The sequence below is a fragment of the Siphateles boraxobius genome, unplaced genomic scaffold (assembly GCF_051911475.1).
Source record: "Siphateles boraxobius isolate OS27281-9 unplaced genomic scaffold, OSU_SipBor_1 41, whole genome shotgun sequence".
NCBI classification, from domain to species: Eukaryota; Metazoa; Chordata; class Actinopteri; order Cypriniformes; family Leuciscidae; genus Siphateles; species Siphateles boraxobius.
Genome location: NW_027509042.1, coordinates 23,573,155 through 23,592,718, shown reverse-complemented (window position 1 = coordinate 23,592,718; position 19,564 = coordinate 23,573,155). Strand labels below are relative to the sequence as shown.

At 44.3% G+C, this 19,564-nt stretch overlaps 1 long non-coding RNA gene across 1 annotated transcript in view; it reads left to right on the top strand.

Moving 5' to 3' along the window:
• LOC143706765 (uncharacterized) overlaps nucleotides 1-19,564 on the top strand; it is a 613,694-nt gene that overhangs the window by 585,516 nt on the left and 8,614 nt on the right. The window lies entirely within an intron of this gene.

Sequence of the window (19,564 nt, the reverse complement as noted above, 5' to 3'; positions counted from 1 at the left end):
CCATCGCGTCATTAAGGTCGAGACTCGGTGAACCCACATGAGTGAGAGTCCCCTCATCCACCCCCCGATCTTCGGCTGGTGGCCAGGGTGACCTGAGGGTTACAGTCTAGAACAAGGTGCAAAGCTATGTGTCCGCGACCCCAGCCCCCCTCTTCAATGACGGTGCCCGCTAGTGAACAGGTGATACCCACGGGTCTGCCCTCTGGTGGCCCGTGTGTTTCATTTGAAGCTACAGAGGATGATACTATGTTTGTAGCAGCTTCACAAGGCGGGTTTGATTTTCCTGGAAGTGACGACTCGTCACAGCTGACACCTTCTGGTGCATACGGCTGTGCCTGAGTCTGATCCGGAGATGACGGCCATGCTTTCCCGGGACGATTGGTTTTTGGGTAAGGCCGCCGACCCTCGTCCACGGCAAACCCCAATACCTTTCTTCCCGTACGTGCATGATGAGATCTCGAAGTCCTAGAAGACCCCCTTGTCTTCTCGGGACCGCTCACTGATCTCATCCGCCTTTCCTCCCCTCGATGGGGCCGCTGCCCATGGGTACACTGGGGTTCCCCCGGCTGAACGCTCTGTTGCGATGCTATGTGTCCTCAGAGTGCTTCTTCTCGGCGCAATCCTAAGCACCCGTCCGTGGCCTGTAGTTTTTCGTCTACGCTTGTGGCGAGATCCTATAGCGCCACGGGACTGGCAGCCGGCTCACTGCATGCCATGGTCATTCTGCTGGTCTACCAGACCCAGATGCTGATGGACCTGCAAGAGGGTGGGACTGACCCAGGGCTCTTCACTGAGCTGCGCGCCGCCACTGACCTTGCTCTTCGAGCGACGAAAGTGGCCGTACGCTCCCTGGGTCAGGTGATGCTCACCATTCTGTGGCTGAACCTGTCTGATGTGCTGGATGTCGCGCCGCCCACCGCCAAGGGCGCCCCCCCGCGGCTCCCACCCCGCCCGTTCACCCGGGCCGGCTCTGGAGCCCGCGGTCGGACGCCACAGCCCTCTCCAGCCCCGTCCCCCGCTACACGCCGGGTTAAGCGGCGCTCCTGAGATGGGCTCCTCAGAGATGGGACTCAGTTCTTTCCAGGAGTTGGTAGCAGGACCACTCCTTTCCCCGGTGGAGGGCCGGGGAAGAATTCTTATTCTCCAAAGAACTGACTCTCCCGTCTCTGAGCACACAGAGTTCTCGGACGACACAGAGCGCCGCCCACAAGCCGTGCTCTCCTCGTCCCCCTCTGTCCTAGAGGTGGTTGACACGGCGTGCCGTCCACGGACCGCTTCGCCCCTGTCCCCCTCTGTCGCCAGACCCCTGGCAGAGCAGGCCCCCGCGGGACGACCAGCATGGTCCTCCCCTTGCCCCCTCTGCCAGGGCGCGGTTGCTAACTGTGCTATGCCGTCCACGTCTGGGCCAGTTACTCCGCTTCGCTGCCCCTCCGGGGGGACGCCTGTGGTTCCCACATGATCCCGCTGGTTCAGTTCCTGGGAGCCTGGTTAGAGCTTCCCCGTCTGTCCCGCTGGGTCGCGCGGACCATCAGGCTCGGCTATGCGATTCAGTTCGCACGGTCTCCTCCCCGCTTGGGGAGTCCGCTCCACTTTGGTCGGTGGCTATGCCCCCATCATGAGAGCAGAGATTGCCACCCTGCTGGCGAAGGGTGCAATCGAGACTGTCCCTCCAGCCGAGATGAGGTCCGGCTTCTACAGCCCCTACTTCATTGTCCCCAAGAAAACCGGTGGGTTACGGCCTATCCTGGACTTCCACGAGTTGAACCGGTCCCTTCACAGGATGCCATTCAAGATGCTCACTGCCAAACGCGTTTTCGAATGCGTACGGCCCCAGGATTGGCTTGCAGCGATCGACCAGCTTTGGCTTCGCGACCGAGTCCCGAGGGGGGCATGGCAACAAGGCACGCTTCGAGTACCAGTTACTCCGACCTGCCGTCAGTTCTTCACCCCGTGGTCGAACCTCAGTTTTCTCAGGGCGGGTGTCCCCCTGGAACGAGCTTCCCGGCATGTTGTTGTCTCAACAGACAATACTGCCACTGTAGCATACATCAACCCTCAAGGTGGTCTACGCTCTCGCCGTATGTCACAACTCACTCGCCACCTCCTCCTATGGAGTCAGAAGCATCTGAGGTCGCTTCGAGCCATTTTCATTCCCGGACCGCTGAACTGTGCAGCCGACGAGCTCTCACGGCTTCAGCCACTCCCTGGAGAATGGCGACTCCATCCCCAGTCGGTTCAGCTGATTTGGGACCAGTTCAGGGACGCACAGATAGATCTGTTGCCTCTCACGACTCGACCCATTGCGCCCAGTTTTATTCCCTTACTGAGGGCACGCTCGGCACGGATGCTCTGGCGCACAGCTGGCCGCAGGGCCGCAAGTATGCTTTCCCTCAGTGAGCCTTCTTGCGCAGACCTTGCGCAAGGTCAGGGAGGACGAGGAGCAGGTCATTCTGGTTGCCCCTTACTGGCCCAACCGGACCTGGTTCCCCGAACTAGTACTCCTCGCGACAGCACCTCCCTGGCCGATCGCTCTGAGGAAGAACCTTCTTTCTCAGGGACGGGGCACCCTATGGCACCCTCGTCCCGATCTCTGGAACCTCCACATGTGGCTCCAGGATGGGACGAGGCAGGTTTGAGTACCCTAACACCAGCGGTGGTGGCTACCATCACTTCCGCTAGGGCGTCGTCCACGAGACACGTCTATGCGTTGAAGTGGAACCTCTCCGTCAGCTGGTGCTCTTCTCACCGAGAAGACCCCCAGAGATGCTTGATCAGCGTTGTGCTTTCCTTCCTTCAACAGGGTTTGGAGCGAAGGCTGTCTCCCTCCACCCTGAAGGTCTATGTTGCCGCACACACCATGACCTCATCAAAGGTAAGTCGGTGGGGAAGCACGACCTGGTCGTCAGGTTTCTGACATGAGCGAGGAGAAATCCGCCTCGCCCTCCTCTTGTTCCCTCTTGGGACCTCTCAGTGGTTTAACTGCCCTGAAGAGTGCTCCATTTGAGCCCCTGCAATCAGTCGAGCTTAAATTCCTGTCTATGAAGACAGCGCTCCTGGTTGCACTGGCCTCCATCAAGAGGGTAGGGGACCTGCACACATTCTCCGTTGACGAAGCGTGCCCTGGAATTCGGGCCGGCTTACTCTCACGTGATCCTGAGATCCCGGCCTGGATACGTGCCCAAGGTTCCTACCACTCCCTTTCGGGCCAAGTGGTGAACCTGCAAGCGCTGCCCCTGGAGGAGGCAGACCCAGCCTTTGCACTGCTCTGTCCAGTACGCGCTCTCCGCGCCTATGTAGACAGAACGCAGTGTTTCAGGACCTCAGACCAGCTCTTGTCTGTTATGGTGGGAAGCTGAAGGGAAAGGCTCTCTCCAAGCAAAGGTTGGCTCACTGGATAGTGGACGCCATTGCTTGGCATACCAGCAGCAAGGTCGACCGTGCCCCCTTGGTGTGACTCCCCGCTCCACCCGGAGTGTGGTGTCCTCTTGGGCTCTAGCGCATGGCGCTTCGCTAACAGACATCTGCAGAGCTGCAGGCTGGGCGACACCTACACATTCGCCAGATTCTATAATCTCCGAGTGGAGCCTGTGTCCTCTCATGTACTCGCTTCAACCAGCTAGTACCGGACCCACTCAGGTGTCTTCGCTTGCTCGCCATTCCACTCCACGGACTGGATACCTGCGATATTCTCCTCAGGTGAGCTTCCCCGAAAGCCCAGTCTTGACAGGGATTTCGATTTACGCAGGGCACTGGAAGACAGCTGAGAAGGTGGCGTGATTAGACTGGTAACCCCATTCGTCGTCATCCGACGTAACTCGGAGTGACAACGAAAGGGAACGTCTATGGTTACGTATGTAACCCTCGTTCCCTGAGTAGGGAACGGAGACGTTACGTCTGCCTGCCACTTTCCGCTGTACTGCGGGGCTCGCCTGAGCTCAGTCTTGGCTCCTCAGCGAAGAAACATATCTGCATGTTGCCGGCGTCCTCCTTTTATATCCACGAGGTAGGGCGGAGATACGCTATGCAAATTCCGCAGACCAATGGCATTTCTTTGCCATTGGCTCGTTTTGTAATACTTGAAGTTAATAGGCTTTCTAACCGAAACCCCATTCGTCGTCATCCAACGTAACGTCTCCGTTCCCTACTCAGGGAACGAGGGTTACATACGTAACCATAGACGCTCTCCACATAAATGTTGGAGATTGTGTTGGAGATTGTTGAACCTAGTGCACATTGCTTTGAAGAAATGCAAAAGCAATGCTTTATATTTAATGCACATACAGAGATGGAGTTTGTGAGAAGCAGCATCTACTGTGAACCATGGAGCTGTAAGCTGCACACCTGAAACAAGGTGCTGCTCTTCACTCTGATAATCACACTACTAACCTATATTGCGATTTCAGTTTATTTAAATGAATTGTGCAGTCAAGCTTTTTTCTTTTTTAACTTTACTTTCAATTTCATTAGCTTTTCATCAACTTACAAACCTGCTTCGGTTCTCTCACAAGCCCCTATTTGAGAAATCCTCTTCTAGTAAGTCACATTTATGAAGTGTTGACACATTTTAATCTGTTTATTTTGTAAAATGATTGAATATGTATAGCCAGTCAAAATATTTGTCCAAAATAAAGATTGGTATTTTGTTTTTGTCAAAATCGTATTATCTTATAATCTTATTAAATAACAAAATACATTATTCATACATATGCTTATAAGCAGGTGTTCTCAACTCTGGCCCTTGATATTCACTTTCTTACAGAGTTTAGCTCCAACATTGACCAAAATCGCCTGCCTGCGACATTATAGGCTATGTTTGAAAACGCCCCCTGTACTATTTACTATCACACTATAATATAGTCCACTTGAAGGAGTAAATGAAAACGAGTCAGTGACTTTGGACACTGAGTGCGGCAGAACTTCTGCTTTTACACAGTTTGTGCTTGCTCTTTTATAATCATTTGTAACTTAACAAACTAGCAGATCCAACAGGAATTAAAATATTGATCTTGAACTCTGTCATGGAAAATAGTTTGTAAAACATTAATTAAACAATTTAAAAATCAATTAAGAAGGAATTTATACCTGTATGATATTAAGCTGTAGCCTCATTGGAGCAGCGGTAATGAAATTGGATGGATGATTCAGCTGTGGGCGCCATCTTCTGGCGAGAGTACACATAATGCACCATCACAATACATTATGGATATAATCAAGCCATTGAGTGTCCATCTGTTGTACACTCGTTATTGCGGTGTATTATGGGATGGAATGAGTGCACTAGATAAAATCCTCTATGCTTTTGGGCACCACTACAAATGACTGTCCTCTAGTGCCCTATTTAATGGTATAGGGCTTTTTCAGACACAGCCAACAACCTTGAAGACCTTGATTAGCTTAATCAGGTGTTTGATTAATGCTGGAGCTAAACTCTGCAGGGAAGTGGACCTTGAGGGCCAGAATTGAGAGCCCCTGCTGTATAGGTAGTCTATGGATAAGCATTCAACCCATCCAAATTATTTCACACACATTAGGAGTTGAGAGTAGTGAACAAACACACACACTAAATCTTAGACAAACACATCAGGAGCAGTGGACAGCCATTTTTGCTGTGGAGGCCATGAGCGATTGAAGCGTTCCTGCCGGTATTGAGATTTTACTTTGGGTTACCAGTCTGACTCTCTAACTGCCCCACTTGTACCACCAACATGCATTTTACGGTGATATATTTTTTAAAGTGTAATAGGGGAAACAATTGCATAATTTATGGCCATTACACAATTTTAACCCTCTATGGTTAAATGTTGATATATTATTGGTACAATATGACCTCATCTTCCTCATCACAGTATGACACCTCATCCTCACCCTCATCAACAGGCAGTTGTGTTTTATACCTTTTTTAGGTGCTATAGAAAAATGTGCAGATCACAATGTGTGCAGATATAGTGTGTGAATTACTATTCTTATAAGTGCATTGCAAAATAATGCAAAAATGCAAATTTAGATAACTCTTTTCCTTACAAATATAATATATTTGTTTCCAACCTATGCCTGGAATGGCCTTATGCAGTCCATTGTGGTATAATGTTGCCTCATGTCCTCTAAAACGTTTGATGATATATAATGTAAAGTTCTTGAAAATACTTCTTTACTTTCCAGTGAAGGTGACTCATATTTTTTTGTGGGTGATTAACTGGACGCAAATTAGTCAAAAATGCACTTTTCATTGAGGAAAATATGGAGCCAGGTGACCTGTGCACGTGCTGAAACAAGACACAAAATAGACTCCTGTGGGTCATGTGACTACTCTTTTGCTGGTAACACTTTACGGTAAGGGTACATGAATTATCATGAATTCAGGTATAAATTCATGAATGAATTAGGCATTAATATCTCACGAATCATCAGGAACTAACACGAGTTCAACGTTTTTCATTTATGACTTCATGGATGAACAACACCTTAATTAAGACATTAACTAAGATGAGTACATCATCATGAATTATGATTTATTACGCATGATCATGATGTTTTTTTTGTTCACAAAAAATGTGTCTTTACTATCCATTGTGGATAAAGCTACAGTTATGGTACATGAATCATCATGAACTCATGCATAAAAAAGCATTAATTCATGCATGCAACACTACTCTTCAAATTATTAATACAAAAATCCACATTACCTCATGCATGCATACAGGCTAGAACAGTATATCAATTAATGTGAACTGTTTTTCTGAATTATGATCTGAGTTTCCAAGCATGTTCATGTCTTCTTCATTGCCTGCAAATGGACAGACCCCAAAATTGGCCAATCACAGCAAATTGCACACGAATTCTGTTAACATTCAAATACAGTCATCATTAACTTCTCACTGAGAACACAATATAGCCTATGCCTGCAACATATATGAACATTTATGTGTCCAAACATGTGAAGAAAATATTTGAGTTGATCTACTGTATATATAGAACTGAGAACTTCTCAGATAAGTCAAATGTATGTATAGATATATGTCATGCTATTTAAAATATAACATTATGTTACATGAAATTTTTGTATGGGTAAAAAGTACAAAATATATTTCAGGCCTAGTGGAGTTGGTAAGTAATAAATGTGTAAAGTTGCATTAAATGGAAATACTCAATAAAGCAAAAAAACTACCTCAAATGTGTATTTAATGATTGGATTAACTGTTATCTGTGCTGTTGTCTAGTAACTCAAGTTGGAATTTTCACCCCAAAATGGCGGCAGCGCTACCGAAGCGCCACCTAGTGGCTGTTTCCAAAAAAGCATCAGAGTTTCGCCTCTTGTTCTTCTATACTCTTTGCCTTCACAGAGCGAACCGAAGCCGGATTAACATTTTCATGGATTATTAATTTAAATCTCCTCTGTACCTCATACGAAACTATTATAATTCTGCCAGAGAGGACTGCGACTGCAACACATCATCATGTGAACGACTTTTGGTACCGGTGTTTTGACATTTTCGCAATAAATAAATTATTGTGATTGGTTATACTTGTCTGTCTGTTATGTTTTTCTTCATAATTGTAGTCTACGTAGTTTTAAGGATTAGTGACTCAAAATATATTTTAATGCTATATTGTTAATAAAACTGCCATTTCTCAACACATCCCTGTCCATTACGTTTTATCCTTTTTATATTCTGTATAAAATGGGTATGTTTAGGTTTGGGAATAGGGTTAAGGGATCTTACATTTATCTATAAAATTGTAAAAGGGAAATTATACAGATATCTTTATGATATGGAATATACGCAAATAACGTTTTGTAGCTGTCAAATCGTAATAATGTTACGTTTAAATGTTGCAGATATGTCCATATTATACGTTTCAGCATCTATCCAAACGTACAAAAAAGTACGTTCTCTCTCTTTGACAATAACGTATTAATACCTAATTTACGTATTAACAATGAGACCATGCTGTTTATTCTGAAACAGTATAACACAGTTAAATCAACAGCAATACTTGGGAAGAGACATGAACATGCTAGATAACTCAAATCATAATGAAAACACATTGTTCATCAGTGTTTCAAAAGACCAAGTCATCACTTTAGTTGAGGGGCCACACACATGATGAAGTCATTAAAGGGGGGGTGAAATGCTCAGTTTCACTCAATCTCATGTTAATCTTGAGTACCTATAGAGTAGTATTGCATCCTTCATATCTCCAAAAAGTCTTTAGTTTTATTATATTTATAAAAGAAAGATAGGCTGTACCGAGTCTTTCCGGAAAAACCCGAGCGGGTGGAGGCGTACCGTGTGGGCGGAGCTAAATAATCACGACACGAGCGCGCGAAGCTTTTGCGTTTAGAGCGTCTGGAAGCTGTGAGTGACATCCGAAAATAAACCATGGCTAAGGGACCTTTCGGTATTTATGGAAGGGGCCACCGGAGGAAAATAGGGGAGGGTCATGTCGTTTTTTTCTTTGGTGAGGGGAGGGTCATCCAACTTTTTTTTAGTCTAGGGGGAGGGTCACTGAACTTTTGTATTTATGAAAACATCTAAATTTTAAAGTGGCTTTTTCGGTGCATATTTTCAATGTAGCTCCATGTAGCTCCCTCAGTCCCCCCCTCTCCATCGCTAGCAGATGGGTCTGACCCAGCAAAAATCGCACCATCCCCCAACCCATTAATGCACAACACGTGACCCCACCCCAACAATCACAGTAGGCTCTTGTGAACGCGCTTTATTTCAAAATGGATCACAACTTTCTGAGGACGAAAGTAAGGACCGCTAGCTGGAAGCACAAAAACATAAGGGTTTCACTCCAGACGCTGTCGGGTGAGGAAACGTTAAAAAAATTTGATTATTTTATAGATAAATTTGACAATCCAAAATTACGGGGAGTCCAGAGAGTGTTGGAGGAGTTGCTGGTAACGTTACCCTATGAAGACAAGCCATGTGGTGTACTGCACATGGATTTTGCCTTCGAACTGTTTGCGTCATTTTTCGAGAGGCAAACAGTCGAAATAGAATGGTTCCGGGACTGCATATTCAATCCCGAATATGGGATACCTGTTTTATTATATAGACAAACGGGCAAGCAGTGGATTGTATTGAACGACGGTCGGCGTCAATTGAGGACGGACAACATGACCATGACATTGAAGACGTCAATACTGAAACGGTAAGTACAGTTTGGTTTTGAGCTTTATACTATGCATGTGTTTTGTTGAGGGTTCTGGTGTAACGTTGCGACTAGGTCGCAGTATCACAGAACAGAAGAGTAGCTGCTAGGCCTATTCCACAAAGCCTAGCCTACTGTACATAGTACAAAACATTTTAAGAGCCAGAGCTGCGGCTGATTCTGTGTTTACATCGTAACTTACTCATCCAGGTTTGGTCAAAGTGAGAAAGATTGGAAGGGAACTGACAGGCTGAGCCCCCAAAGCAATTGTAATATTTTAAGTTTTTACTTTCATTTGTCGATTTCATGACACCAACATCCAGAAACGAATATACGAATGACGTATACAGCCTCAGTTTTCAGATATGATATGATCAATGGGATGAAGAATCAGTCATTTCTTTGAACAAATCAATGTATCCATGTATAGAAAACTCTTGGGGGATCACATTTATTTTAAATTTAAGATTAAAAAGTGTGTGTGTGTCTCTGAGAGAGATAATTGTGTGTATTTTATTTCACATTATAATTGACATGTTCCTACAATATTAACACAACAGATACAGATTGTTTTCCCCCCCTGTCTGTGTTGACACCTCTGCACAGTTTTTCCTCTGCATTTGCATTTAGTATAAAAGTAGCTCAGCAAAATAAAACACTTTTTCTATGCATAATAACAACATGAAATTGTTTCTAGAAATTTAAACTTGACAGAAATGAGTGACTCTGTGTGCTATTAAATCAGTGTACCGGTTTTACCCTTGTACCAAGTATCACAGCCTATTACAATGTAAGTGTTACTCTGTATTCATACAATACTCAATATTGATATTGTTATTCTCTCCACTAGATACACTTATTGAATCAATGACCAATGAATATGATCGATGGGTTGCCACTGCTCTGTTAGTCTGTGCTGGAAAAATGCATGGCATGACTACCATGAGAGCGAGACAACTCTTGCAGGATCTTGAGGAACGACTGGACAAGTGGGATGCCAGCAAATCAGCTGCAGAGGTCTTTGTCTCCCAGAGGCTTGATCACCGCAAAGAGAACCTGGAGGCCAGGGTTAAAGCTTTCACGAAGCAGATACAAGTAGCTTCCATAAGATGGACTCCAGAAAGGGTTGGTGATCTAGAGAATGAGAGGGTTTTTCTGCAGGAGTCATTAGAGAATGTGAAAAAACTCAAGGTGAGTAGCCTACTTCTTCAGAGACATTTAAAGTGGAATAATCTGCACCATTTCATAATGATGCCTGCCTATTGAGTGTAATGTGTTGCCGTTCACTACAGCTTAAAGTTGACGCAATATAATACCTGTTGTGGTATTAAGCATTTGTGCTATTTTTCCATATACAGGCAGCTGAGACGCCGTACACCAGACAGTGTTTGAAACAGGCTGTGAAAAGGAAGGCAGACCAGATTGCGGAAGACGAGCGCATTAAGAAGAGGGCCCGAGGTGCTGGTCACAAAACTATCATGGATGAGGAGGATGAGAAGTGGTTGGCTAAGTGTATAGGTAAGTAAATTACATGCATATTTGTTTTTTTTAAATGTAAACCTTTATCATTATACAACTATGGCTATTGAAAACTATTAATGATAGTCAACCAGAATTTTTGTATTCTGTTATTTTCAGAGGACAAAACTACAGTTCATGGTCGTCGGCATGAAAGCGTACTCTACACCCATCATAGAGTGAAGTCCCGGGATCTGCTGAAACTGGCAAACTACAGAAGGCTGAGACTAGGTCTGCCGTTGATTCGTGCTGTGTCCACAGTGCATAGCAGAGCAAGACGTCTGAAATCCCTTCAGAGCAGGAGACATGTAGGTCTCAATCTACATTTCTAGGGCTTTGTGTGCACATGACTGTGTTTATGTGGGTTAGTGCATGTGTGGTTTGAGTACTGAAAGAATGTTTATTCATTTAAATTGTTAGTGTATGGCACTATTTTTCATTAAACTATGTAATGTTTAATTCTTTACAGATAAATATGATAGTATATTTTTGTTTTAATGTTTTCTTCAGAAGGGTTTAGGACTCCGGTGCTCAAAGAAACCTCCGAAAACAGAGGAAAGAGATAACGAATGCACTCATCATCAGAGGAAACACGTTTCTCTTGCAAAAGAGCATCTGTTTGGAGTTGAGGCAGGGGAAAGGAGAAAGTTTGCTGTGGCCATCAGCATGGACGACAAGGCTTACCTTCGCCCTGGAACCTCAGGTTTGTTGCTATGTTGAAACGGTATTAATGTGCGCAATTGTAAATGGGTGGGTGAATCACACAACTATTTATATTTTCAGAGGGATTTCATGGGTCAAGGAGACAATCGGATATCCAACCCACAGATGATCAGGTTGCAAAAAGGCTACCAGTTCACGACTTCCCAGAGCCTTCCATGTACATCACACCCTCTGCTTTCCGTCTGCTTAAGAAAGAACCTTCTCAGTTGGAGGCCACTACCTTGGTATCTTCAGATGATTCCAGTATGGCAGTAGTCCACCCAAAGGCCTACATCGGGACCCATGGGACAACTTGGGCATCCAATTATATGCGTCTCATACATTTCTTTCTTGAATGCTACTGTTATACATCTCCTATAGCTGGAAAAAAATAATAAAGCAGTTTGTTTATAGTTGTTTAAGCAGTTTATATGTTGTGTATCTTTTTTCTTATTTTTAATAACAAAGATAAAATATAATTTTAAATATTTTGGATTTTTATCTTCGCCCACTTTGGCCTAAATGTCTGCCATTCTTCTTTATTATATATTTTGTAACCAATACGTTTTGTTTTTGAAGCTGGAATGTAGCTGACTAGCTCAAAGGTTTCACGTTGCCTAGCAACAATTCTTTTAAAGCTTCAAACCAACAGCAGAAACGCTAGGAACATAAACCATGTCAAATGTAGACATTTGGTCGAATTTCTGGCAACTTTCAAATTTCTGACTCAACTCGGTCTCTGGGACTTGAAGGTGGTGTACTAGTGTGCATCCACCACGTTTATCCTTCATTTCCTTTTTTCTTGAACGGTATGGGGAGTAAAATAATTAGCTGAGCCTCGCGCTGTGGGTTTCGAGTGGTGACACTGCGCGCGACCCTCGGGTGAGTCGCGAGAATAAAAAAAAAAAGGTTTGCCAGTGATTTTTTAAAACTGTTTTTAAATCCGTTTTAATATGAATATTATTGATGATATTAACTTTGAATAGAATTACACTGAAAAATCTTTCAAATACATGCAAAATAAATACTCCACGTGTCACATGACCCCCGTACAATCAATCAGTGGTCGCTCTTGAAAAAGTTTGAAAACTATTGAGAGGGCACGGCACTGGGCACTAGCAGCAAAGCGCGAATGTGATTTCTGGCGCCAATACGTAGGCAACTCTTCAAATATCCTTTCGGTCCCGGTGATTTGAAATTGTGCAAACGATATGAGAAGGAATGAGTAAACGTTATGCAAACTCCCAAATTGACGCTCGTGTCTCCAAATGGAGTTTTGGATAATGTTCAGCTTCGGCAGCTTTTAAAGGTAATACCTATGCTAAAATATACAATGACTGAGCAAATGTGTTGAATTTGTTATACCCACTTTGCTTTGTTGAATGGTCTCAATGTTGTTATATTTCATGTGAATACAAACGTTAGATGAGTAGTATGCAGGAAGTGTTGCTTATTGTGTTTCCACAACAATGTGAGTATTATAATCTACTGAAATGGCCACCATAAACGTGGAGTGTAATGTAACGTACGCAGAGGTTTGTCATAGTTGTAAACAAACAATGGCTTCTGAACATCTTTACCAAGCGCAAATCAGTACAGAAATCAATAAATTATCGGGGAGGGTCATGCATTTTTTCACAATCATTTTGGAGGGTCATAGAAAAATTTATTGCTGGCTAAGGTCAAGTCTTTTTTGACAACAAATCTCAAAACTCCTCTGGTGGCCCCTTAAATAAAAAACGAACAGTCCCTAACAATCAGATTCAGCCATACATTTTTGATCAGAATCAGATCCCGAGGCTGAGATTGAAGACGACCAGCAGCAGCAGCAACGACTACAGCAGGACGTCTCTATGTGGTGTGTAGGCCTACTGGAACGGTATAACTTATAACTTAAACAATATAAGGGCTCGTTCATACAGAACGCGTTTTTGCTCACAAAAACGTGAGATGGGCAGTGAAATGGGTGAAAAACATAAGGTCTCGAGCGTTTTTTTAAAAATAGAAATGATTTGAACTTGAGCGCAGTGTTTTTAGAACACCATGTCATGCGCGAGTTTTACAACATTTGTGTGTTGTAAACAGACAGACTGGTTTATGAGGACATGATTTATTTTTACAATAAACAAACTGAAACCTACAGTGACCAGCTAAACAAATGTATTTAAACACACACCATACATCGCATGCTCCATAGATACATTAACTGTATGTGATCATGTTGTTTACTTTCTGTGCTTACACGCCGATAGTTAACAACTCACAGACATTTGAAGCAGTTTTACTAACCGCCTGCGGTTCCAACGCACGACCGTGAACCTTTATCGTTGGGACTGCTCCATCTTTGATTATTAGGCGATCTGCAAATCCGGCGTTGAACTGGTCCTTGTTTATAAAACTATTACTGTCGAAATGAAGGGAACAAACAAAAACACTTGCACAACTCCGTTGCTGCTCTGGAAAAACAAAATCCATCCACAGGTCCCTTAACGCTGGGTTCTTTGGAAATTTGTGCAATGTTGTCTTGCCCTGGCAACCAAAAACACACTTTTTTGGTGCCATTTTTTTAATTGCAGCGCAGCCGAGCCCAGCGCTAGGCTACAGCACTCTCGCACGCACTAGGCTACAGATGCGCGCGCGCCCTTCCGGGAGAAGTGCCCTTAAGACCCGTATAAGGAAATTCCGGCGACTCTGACGTCACACAGGCCCGTATTCGAAAAAAAAACTTTCCGAAACTTGTGACAAACCGGAAGGAGTATTTTTGGAACAGAATTACTCCATCAAACTTACAACTTCATTTTTGAAACTTTGTCTATGTTTAGAATGGGAATCCAACTCTTTAACAGTGTGAAAAACTCACTATGCATGAAACAGCATTTCACCCCCCCTTTAAAAGATAATGCTTAGTTAATGATGACTGTATTTGAATGTTAACAGAATTCGTGTGCAATTTGCTGTGATTGGCCAATTTTGGGGTCTGTCCATTTGCAGGCTAAGAAGACATGAACATGCTTGGAAACTCGGATCATAATTCAGAAAAACAGTTCTCACATTAATTGATATACTGTTCTAGCCTGTATGCATGCATGAGGTAATGTGGATTTTTGTATTAATAATTCGAAGAGTAGTCTTCCATGCATGAATTAATGCTTTTTTATGCATGAGTTCATGATGATTCATTTACCATAACTGGCTTTATCCACAATGGATAGTAAAGACACATTTTTTTGTGAACAAAGAAAACATCATGATCATGCGTAATAAATCATAATTCATGATGATGTACTCATCTTAGTTAATGTTTTAATTAAGGTGTTGTTCATCCATGAAGTCATGAATGAAAAACGTTGAACTCGTGTTAGTTCCTGATGATTCATGAGATATTAATGCATGTATTAATGCCTAATTCATTTATGAATTTATACATGAATTCATGATAATTCATGTACCCTTACCGTAAAGTGTTACCCTTTTGCTCTTTTATTGATTATTATTTGACTTCATCTCCCCTGAGATAGGTTTGACCAATAAATGGGTGTCTCATTTTATTAAAAACGAACTAAAATTGACTATGTTGCCTGAAGGCAACACTGTACCATAGTTAAAAAGTGTGGTCACCCAAAAGTGTTATCTGGATACTGCCACAGCTTTTTTAATGCAGCAGAAAATAAGCAGTGTGAAAGCTGCAAGTGCGCCTGCTGTTGCAATTCTTATGCTGCTCTGCTCACGTGCTGTGGACATAGGATGTATTTTAGGATGCAAGTTAATGTCGGTGTGAAGTTGAAAGTTTTGAGGTCAAAAATAAGGTTGTATCTTGGCAACGCTTTTGCTAACTGAAAGAAAACTTGGTAGGCATCAGTGACATACTGATTTGGGCAAACCTGTAAAATTAGCTGAAAGCACCACCTTCTGGTCAGATAAATCTGCTCAAAACTTTTCATGCTCATATAAATTTGAATGATACAGTTGGTTCATGGGCACCGTTTTTGTATGAAGCCACCACTGAAACTGGTTCAACCAATTGCCTAATCACATCCTTAGAACTGTGGGACATCACAGGCACCAAAGAATGGAGGACAACCAAAATGGTTGTAACACCTTTTGATCCAATATCTGTAACTCATATTGCAAAAAGGATTGAACAAATGCATAAAAACATGGGCTAAACAAATTTAAAAAATCAATTGTTACCTTATACTTACCTATATTGTCCCATTATTTTAACATTAAGTGTTACAACTGAGCCTGTATTACAACCAACCCTGGGCTCCACATACTGTACTGTACATAAATAATTAGATGTAGTGATGAATGTGACAGGTAACCATGGTGTATTTGCAGTTCCCTTTCAAGGGAACTCGCGTTGCGTCGATTGACGCTAAGGGAACGCTTTGCGTGATGATGTATTGAAGCACATGTAAAATCAGTCCAATGGCGTGACGGGACGTCAGAAGCGGGTGACGTCATGAACTAGGAAGTATATAAGCCGGTTCAAACCCACACGCGACAGCTTCTGTGTCCTCACAAGCGCTATATGTGAAACTGTCCCTGTTATTTGGTGTTGTCTGTTTCTATATATATATATATATATATATATATATATATATATATATATATATATATATTAGTGCTGTCAAACGATTAAAATATTTAATCGCGATTAATCGCATTAATGTCATAGTTAACTCGCGATTAATCGCATTTAATCGCACATTTTTATCTATTCTAAATGTCTCTTGATTTCTTTTTGTCCCATTATTTTTTCTCATTTTAATGCTCTTATCAACATGGAAAAGTGGATCGGCTTGCTTTGTGCAAATGTTTTTTATTGAAAACAACATTGGCATATATTGTGTTCAATTTCACACTAAAACATTCTTACTTGGAGCAAATAATCTCTCACACAATGTAACACTGTCCATCAATAAAAGGGTGAAAGAAATACTGACGAGGTCCTGATATTGACGAGGGGGCGGAGAATTCGCATCAGCTGTGTGTGTGTGTGTGAGTGTGTGTGTGTGTTTGGCCATCATCAAGTGGTATTTCAGACTGGACGTGCTGCGATGATGATAGCTCAGTTCACAACGACAAAACACACAGATCACTTTGGTCTCGTCAATGGAACCATTTGGCAACTTTTTAAAAGTAAACGTTCCATTCAGAATCTTATTGGCATCCATTTCGGTGTCTCGCGCTCGTCATCCACTCAAAACTGGACGTTTTGAACGTTCCTATAACATTCAGAAATAACGTTTTTATAACTTAATGGGAACGTTATGAAAACGTTCTTATAACCTAAAATTGTTAGCTGGGGAAGAGGAGAGATTCGCGATTGCACTGAACACGTTTTAAGTGCAGGCACATATTGTCCTAGCGAGCCCAGAGAAAATTCTAACAAGAGCAGCGTGTATCTGAGAGCGCACGACTCGAGCAGAGAGATTCGTGCTCGGCACATTATATTCCACGCGCGAGCAGAGAGATTCGCGCTCGCGCATCCGGCTCGCAAGCCCAAACAAGTGTGTGCGGCGTGCCTGTTGTTTTGTTTCCGGTCTAGCTAGATCCGCTTGCGCTTTCAAAACGTCCATGCCGCGTCCTATTGCAAAAGCATGTGAAAAAAAACTACAAAGTTTGCTAGGCCAAAAAGACCGTTAATCGCGCGATAAAAAAATTAACGCCGTTAAAATGGGTTTGCGTTAACGCCGTTAATAACGCGTTTAACTGACAGCCCTAATATATATATATATATATATATATATATATATATATATATATATATATATATATATTTCAGTACGGTGAGTAAGCAGCAGTTCAGAATGTGTGTGCACCCCTGCCCGCTTTATTTGACGGGTGGGGACACACACGTTCTTTGTGTTGTTTGTTTGGGAGAGGAGCATGCACGGTCAGCACTCGAGGGCGCTGTCTGTGAGCACTGTGATGTGCTTCCATTGCGGACGCTCCGATCCCGCCTGGCGTTCTTTTGCAAGGACGCCTAGGCTCACGTTCCCCAGGGCTCAGGTCCCGCTGCTGTTGAGGCACAGCGAAGGCTTGGGGTTCGCAAGTGGATCAGTCAGCGGGGTTAGAGACGGGCTCTGCCCTCACCTGACAGAGCCAGTGCTTTGTTTCAGGGTTTGGAAGCAAGCGCTGCGGTTTCTTCCGCCCAGATACAGGCACCAACACTTCAACTATCCAGTTCCGAGGAATTGGATGTTGTAAGTGTTGATACATGTGAGTCTGAGGATTCGCCACCTCAGTCTCACGTGTATGAGGAGCTCGTTGAGGTTGTGATGAGAGCGGTCGAGAGACTAAATATAGATTGGCCGTCAGATAAGCAGAAGGTTCGTTCGAAAAGCAAGCTCGACGAACGCTTCCTGCCCTCTCGCGCACAGTCTCAACACCGGGGTCTTCCGTTTTCCCTCGATCTCCAGACTGAGGTGTCGAGATCGTGGGAGAAACCTGTGTCATACAGAGTTTACAGTGCACAAACATCTCACTACTCAAATATTTCACAGTATAAAGAATATGGTTATAGGGAGATGCCAACGGTGGAAGAGACGCTTGCGAGCTATCTCTCACCTGAAGCTGCATCTTCTCTTAAAGCCCGGTATTACCCACCAAGCCAGTCAGAGTGACATCTAGTTTGGTGGGTAAGGCTTACTCTGCTGCTGGTCAGGCTGCAGCAAGCCTCCATACTATGTCGCTGTTGCAGGCTTACCAGGCAGAGATATTAGGAGACCTTGATGAAGGCGGGGGAATTGGCCTGAACGCAGTTTGCGAACTGCGTCGGGCGACAGATTTGTCGCTCAGGACCGCCAAGGAGACGGCTAAATCTATCGGCCGTTCTATGGCAGCCCTGGTGGCCACTGAGAGACATCTCTGGTTGAATCTTACCAACATAAAAGAAAAGGACAAACATTTTCTTATGGATGCACCGATCTCGACTTCTGGCCTCTGTGGCGACGCCGTTAATTCGGTCGTCGAGAGGTTTCAGGAGTCAACCAAACAGGCGGCGGCATTACAAAAACTCCTCCCCCGTCGGATTCATGTCTCCGGGGCTGCTGAGCGGGAGCAGCCCTAAACATCAAAAGCCAGCTCCACACATCGTGTCACTCAAAAACAGAGCGTGGCTTCCCGTGCTCCCCCAAAGAAAAACTGGGGACACGGAAAGCCCGCTCAACAGCAGCCTTCAAGGCCTAAAACGGATCTGAGGACCGTTATTATGTCCAAGAAGGCTGCAAAGAAAAGGTACTGACGTCTGAGGGCGCAAGCCATCGAGGGCAGTCCCCCCTCCCCCCCCCCCCCCCCCCCGAAAGCAGAGCGGTTAACACCGCATTATACGGTGGCCGTCTCCCTTCAGTGCCCTCGGGGGACCGTTATGCTAACCCTGCCACCTCGTGTGTTACAGGGCGCAGCGGTCTCCGGCGAGCACATATCTCAGGGTCCACCTAGAAACGTAGTGGTCCTGGGATGCCCGCCCCCTCCGAGGAGGGTTCTAGAGCAGTCAGTTCAGACGTTCCCTGCCGATTCGCCGTTACAGGGCGACGAGCTGATTGCTCAACAACAACTAAATCCAGAAACCAGTATCGAGAGGCTGGTACCTCTAGTAGAATTTTTGATAGCGTTGAGGCTACTGCCAAATATTTCTCGTTGGGTCCTGAAGACCATAGAAAAGGGTTATCAAATTCAGTTTGGGTCTTGCCCGCCCAGGTTCATGGGGGTCCCACCCACCGTGGTGGACCCTGAGCAGGTTCTGGTAATGGAACAAGAAGTGAAAAACCTGTTGGAGAAAGGGGCCATAGAATATGTACCTCCCTCCAGCAGGGACACCGGGTTTTACAGCCGATATTTCATCGTTCCGAAGAAGGATGGGGGGTTGCGTCCCATTTGGGATCTAAGACTTCTGAACGAGTCAGTCATGCAACTAAAATTCAAAATATTAACTTTGAGACAAATCGTGCCAAAGATCAGATCCGAGGACTGGTTTGTCACAATAGATCTCAAGGACGCATACTTCCATATTTCCATCCTTCCATATCACAGGAAGTTCCTGAAGTTTGCTTTCGGGGGCGAAGCATACCAATATTGAGTTCTTCCATTCCATTCTGTCAGCCGTAAAAAGGATAAAGCTAGGCCAGTCGCTCACTGTGAAACAGTTTCAGAGACTGTTGGGTCTGATGGCAGCAGC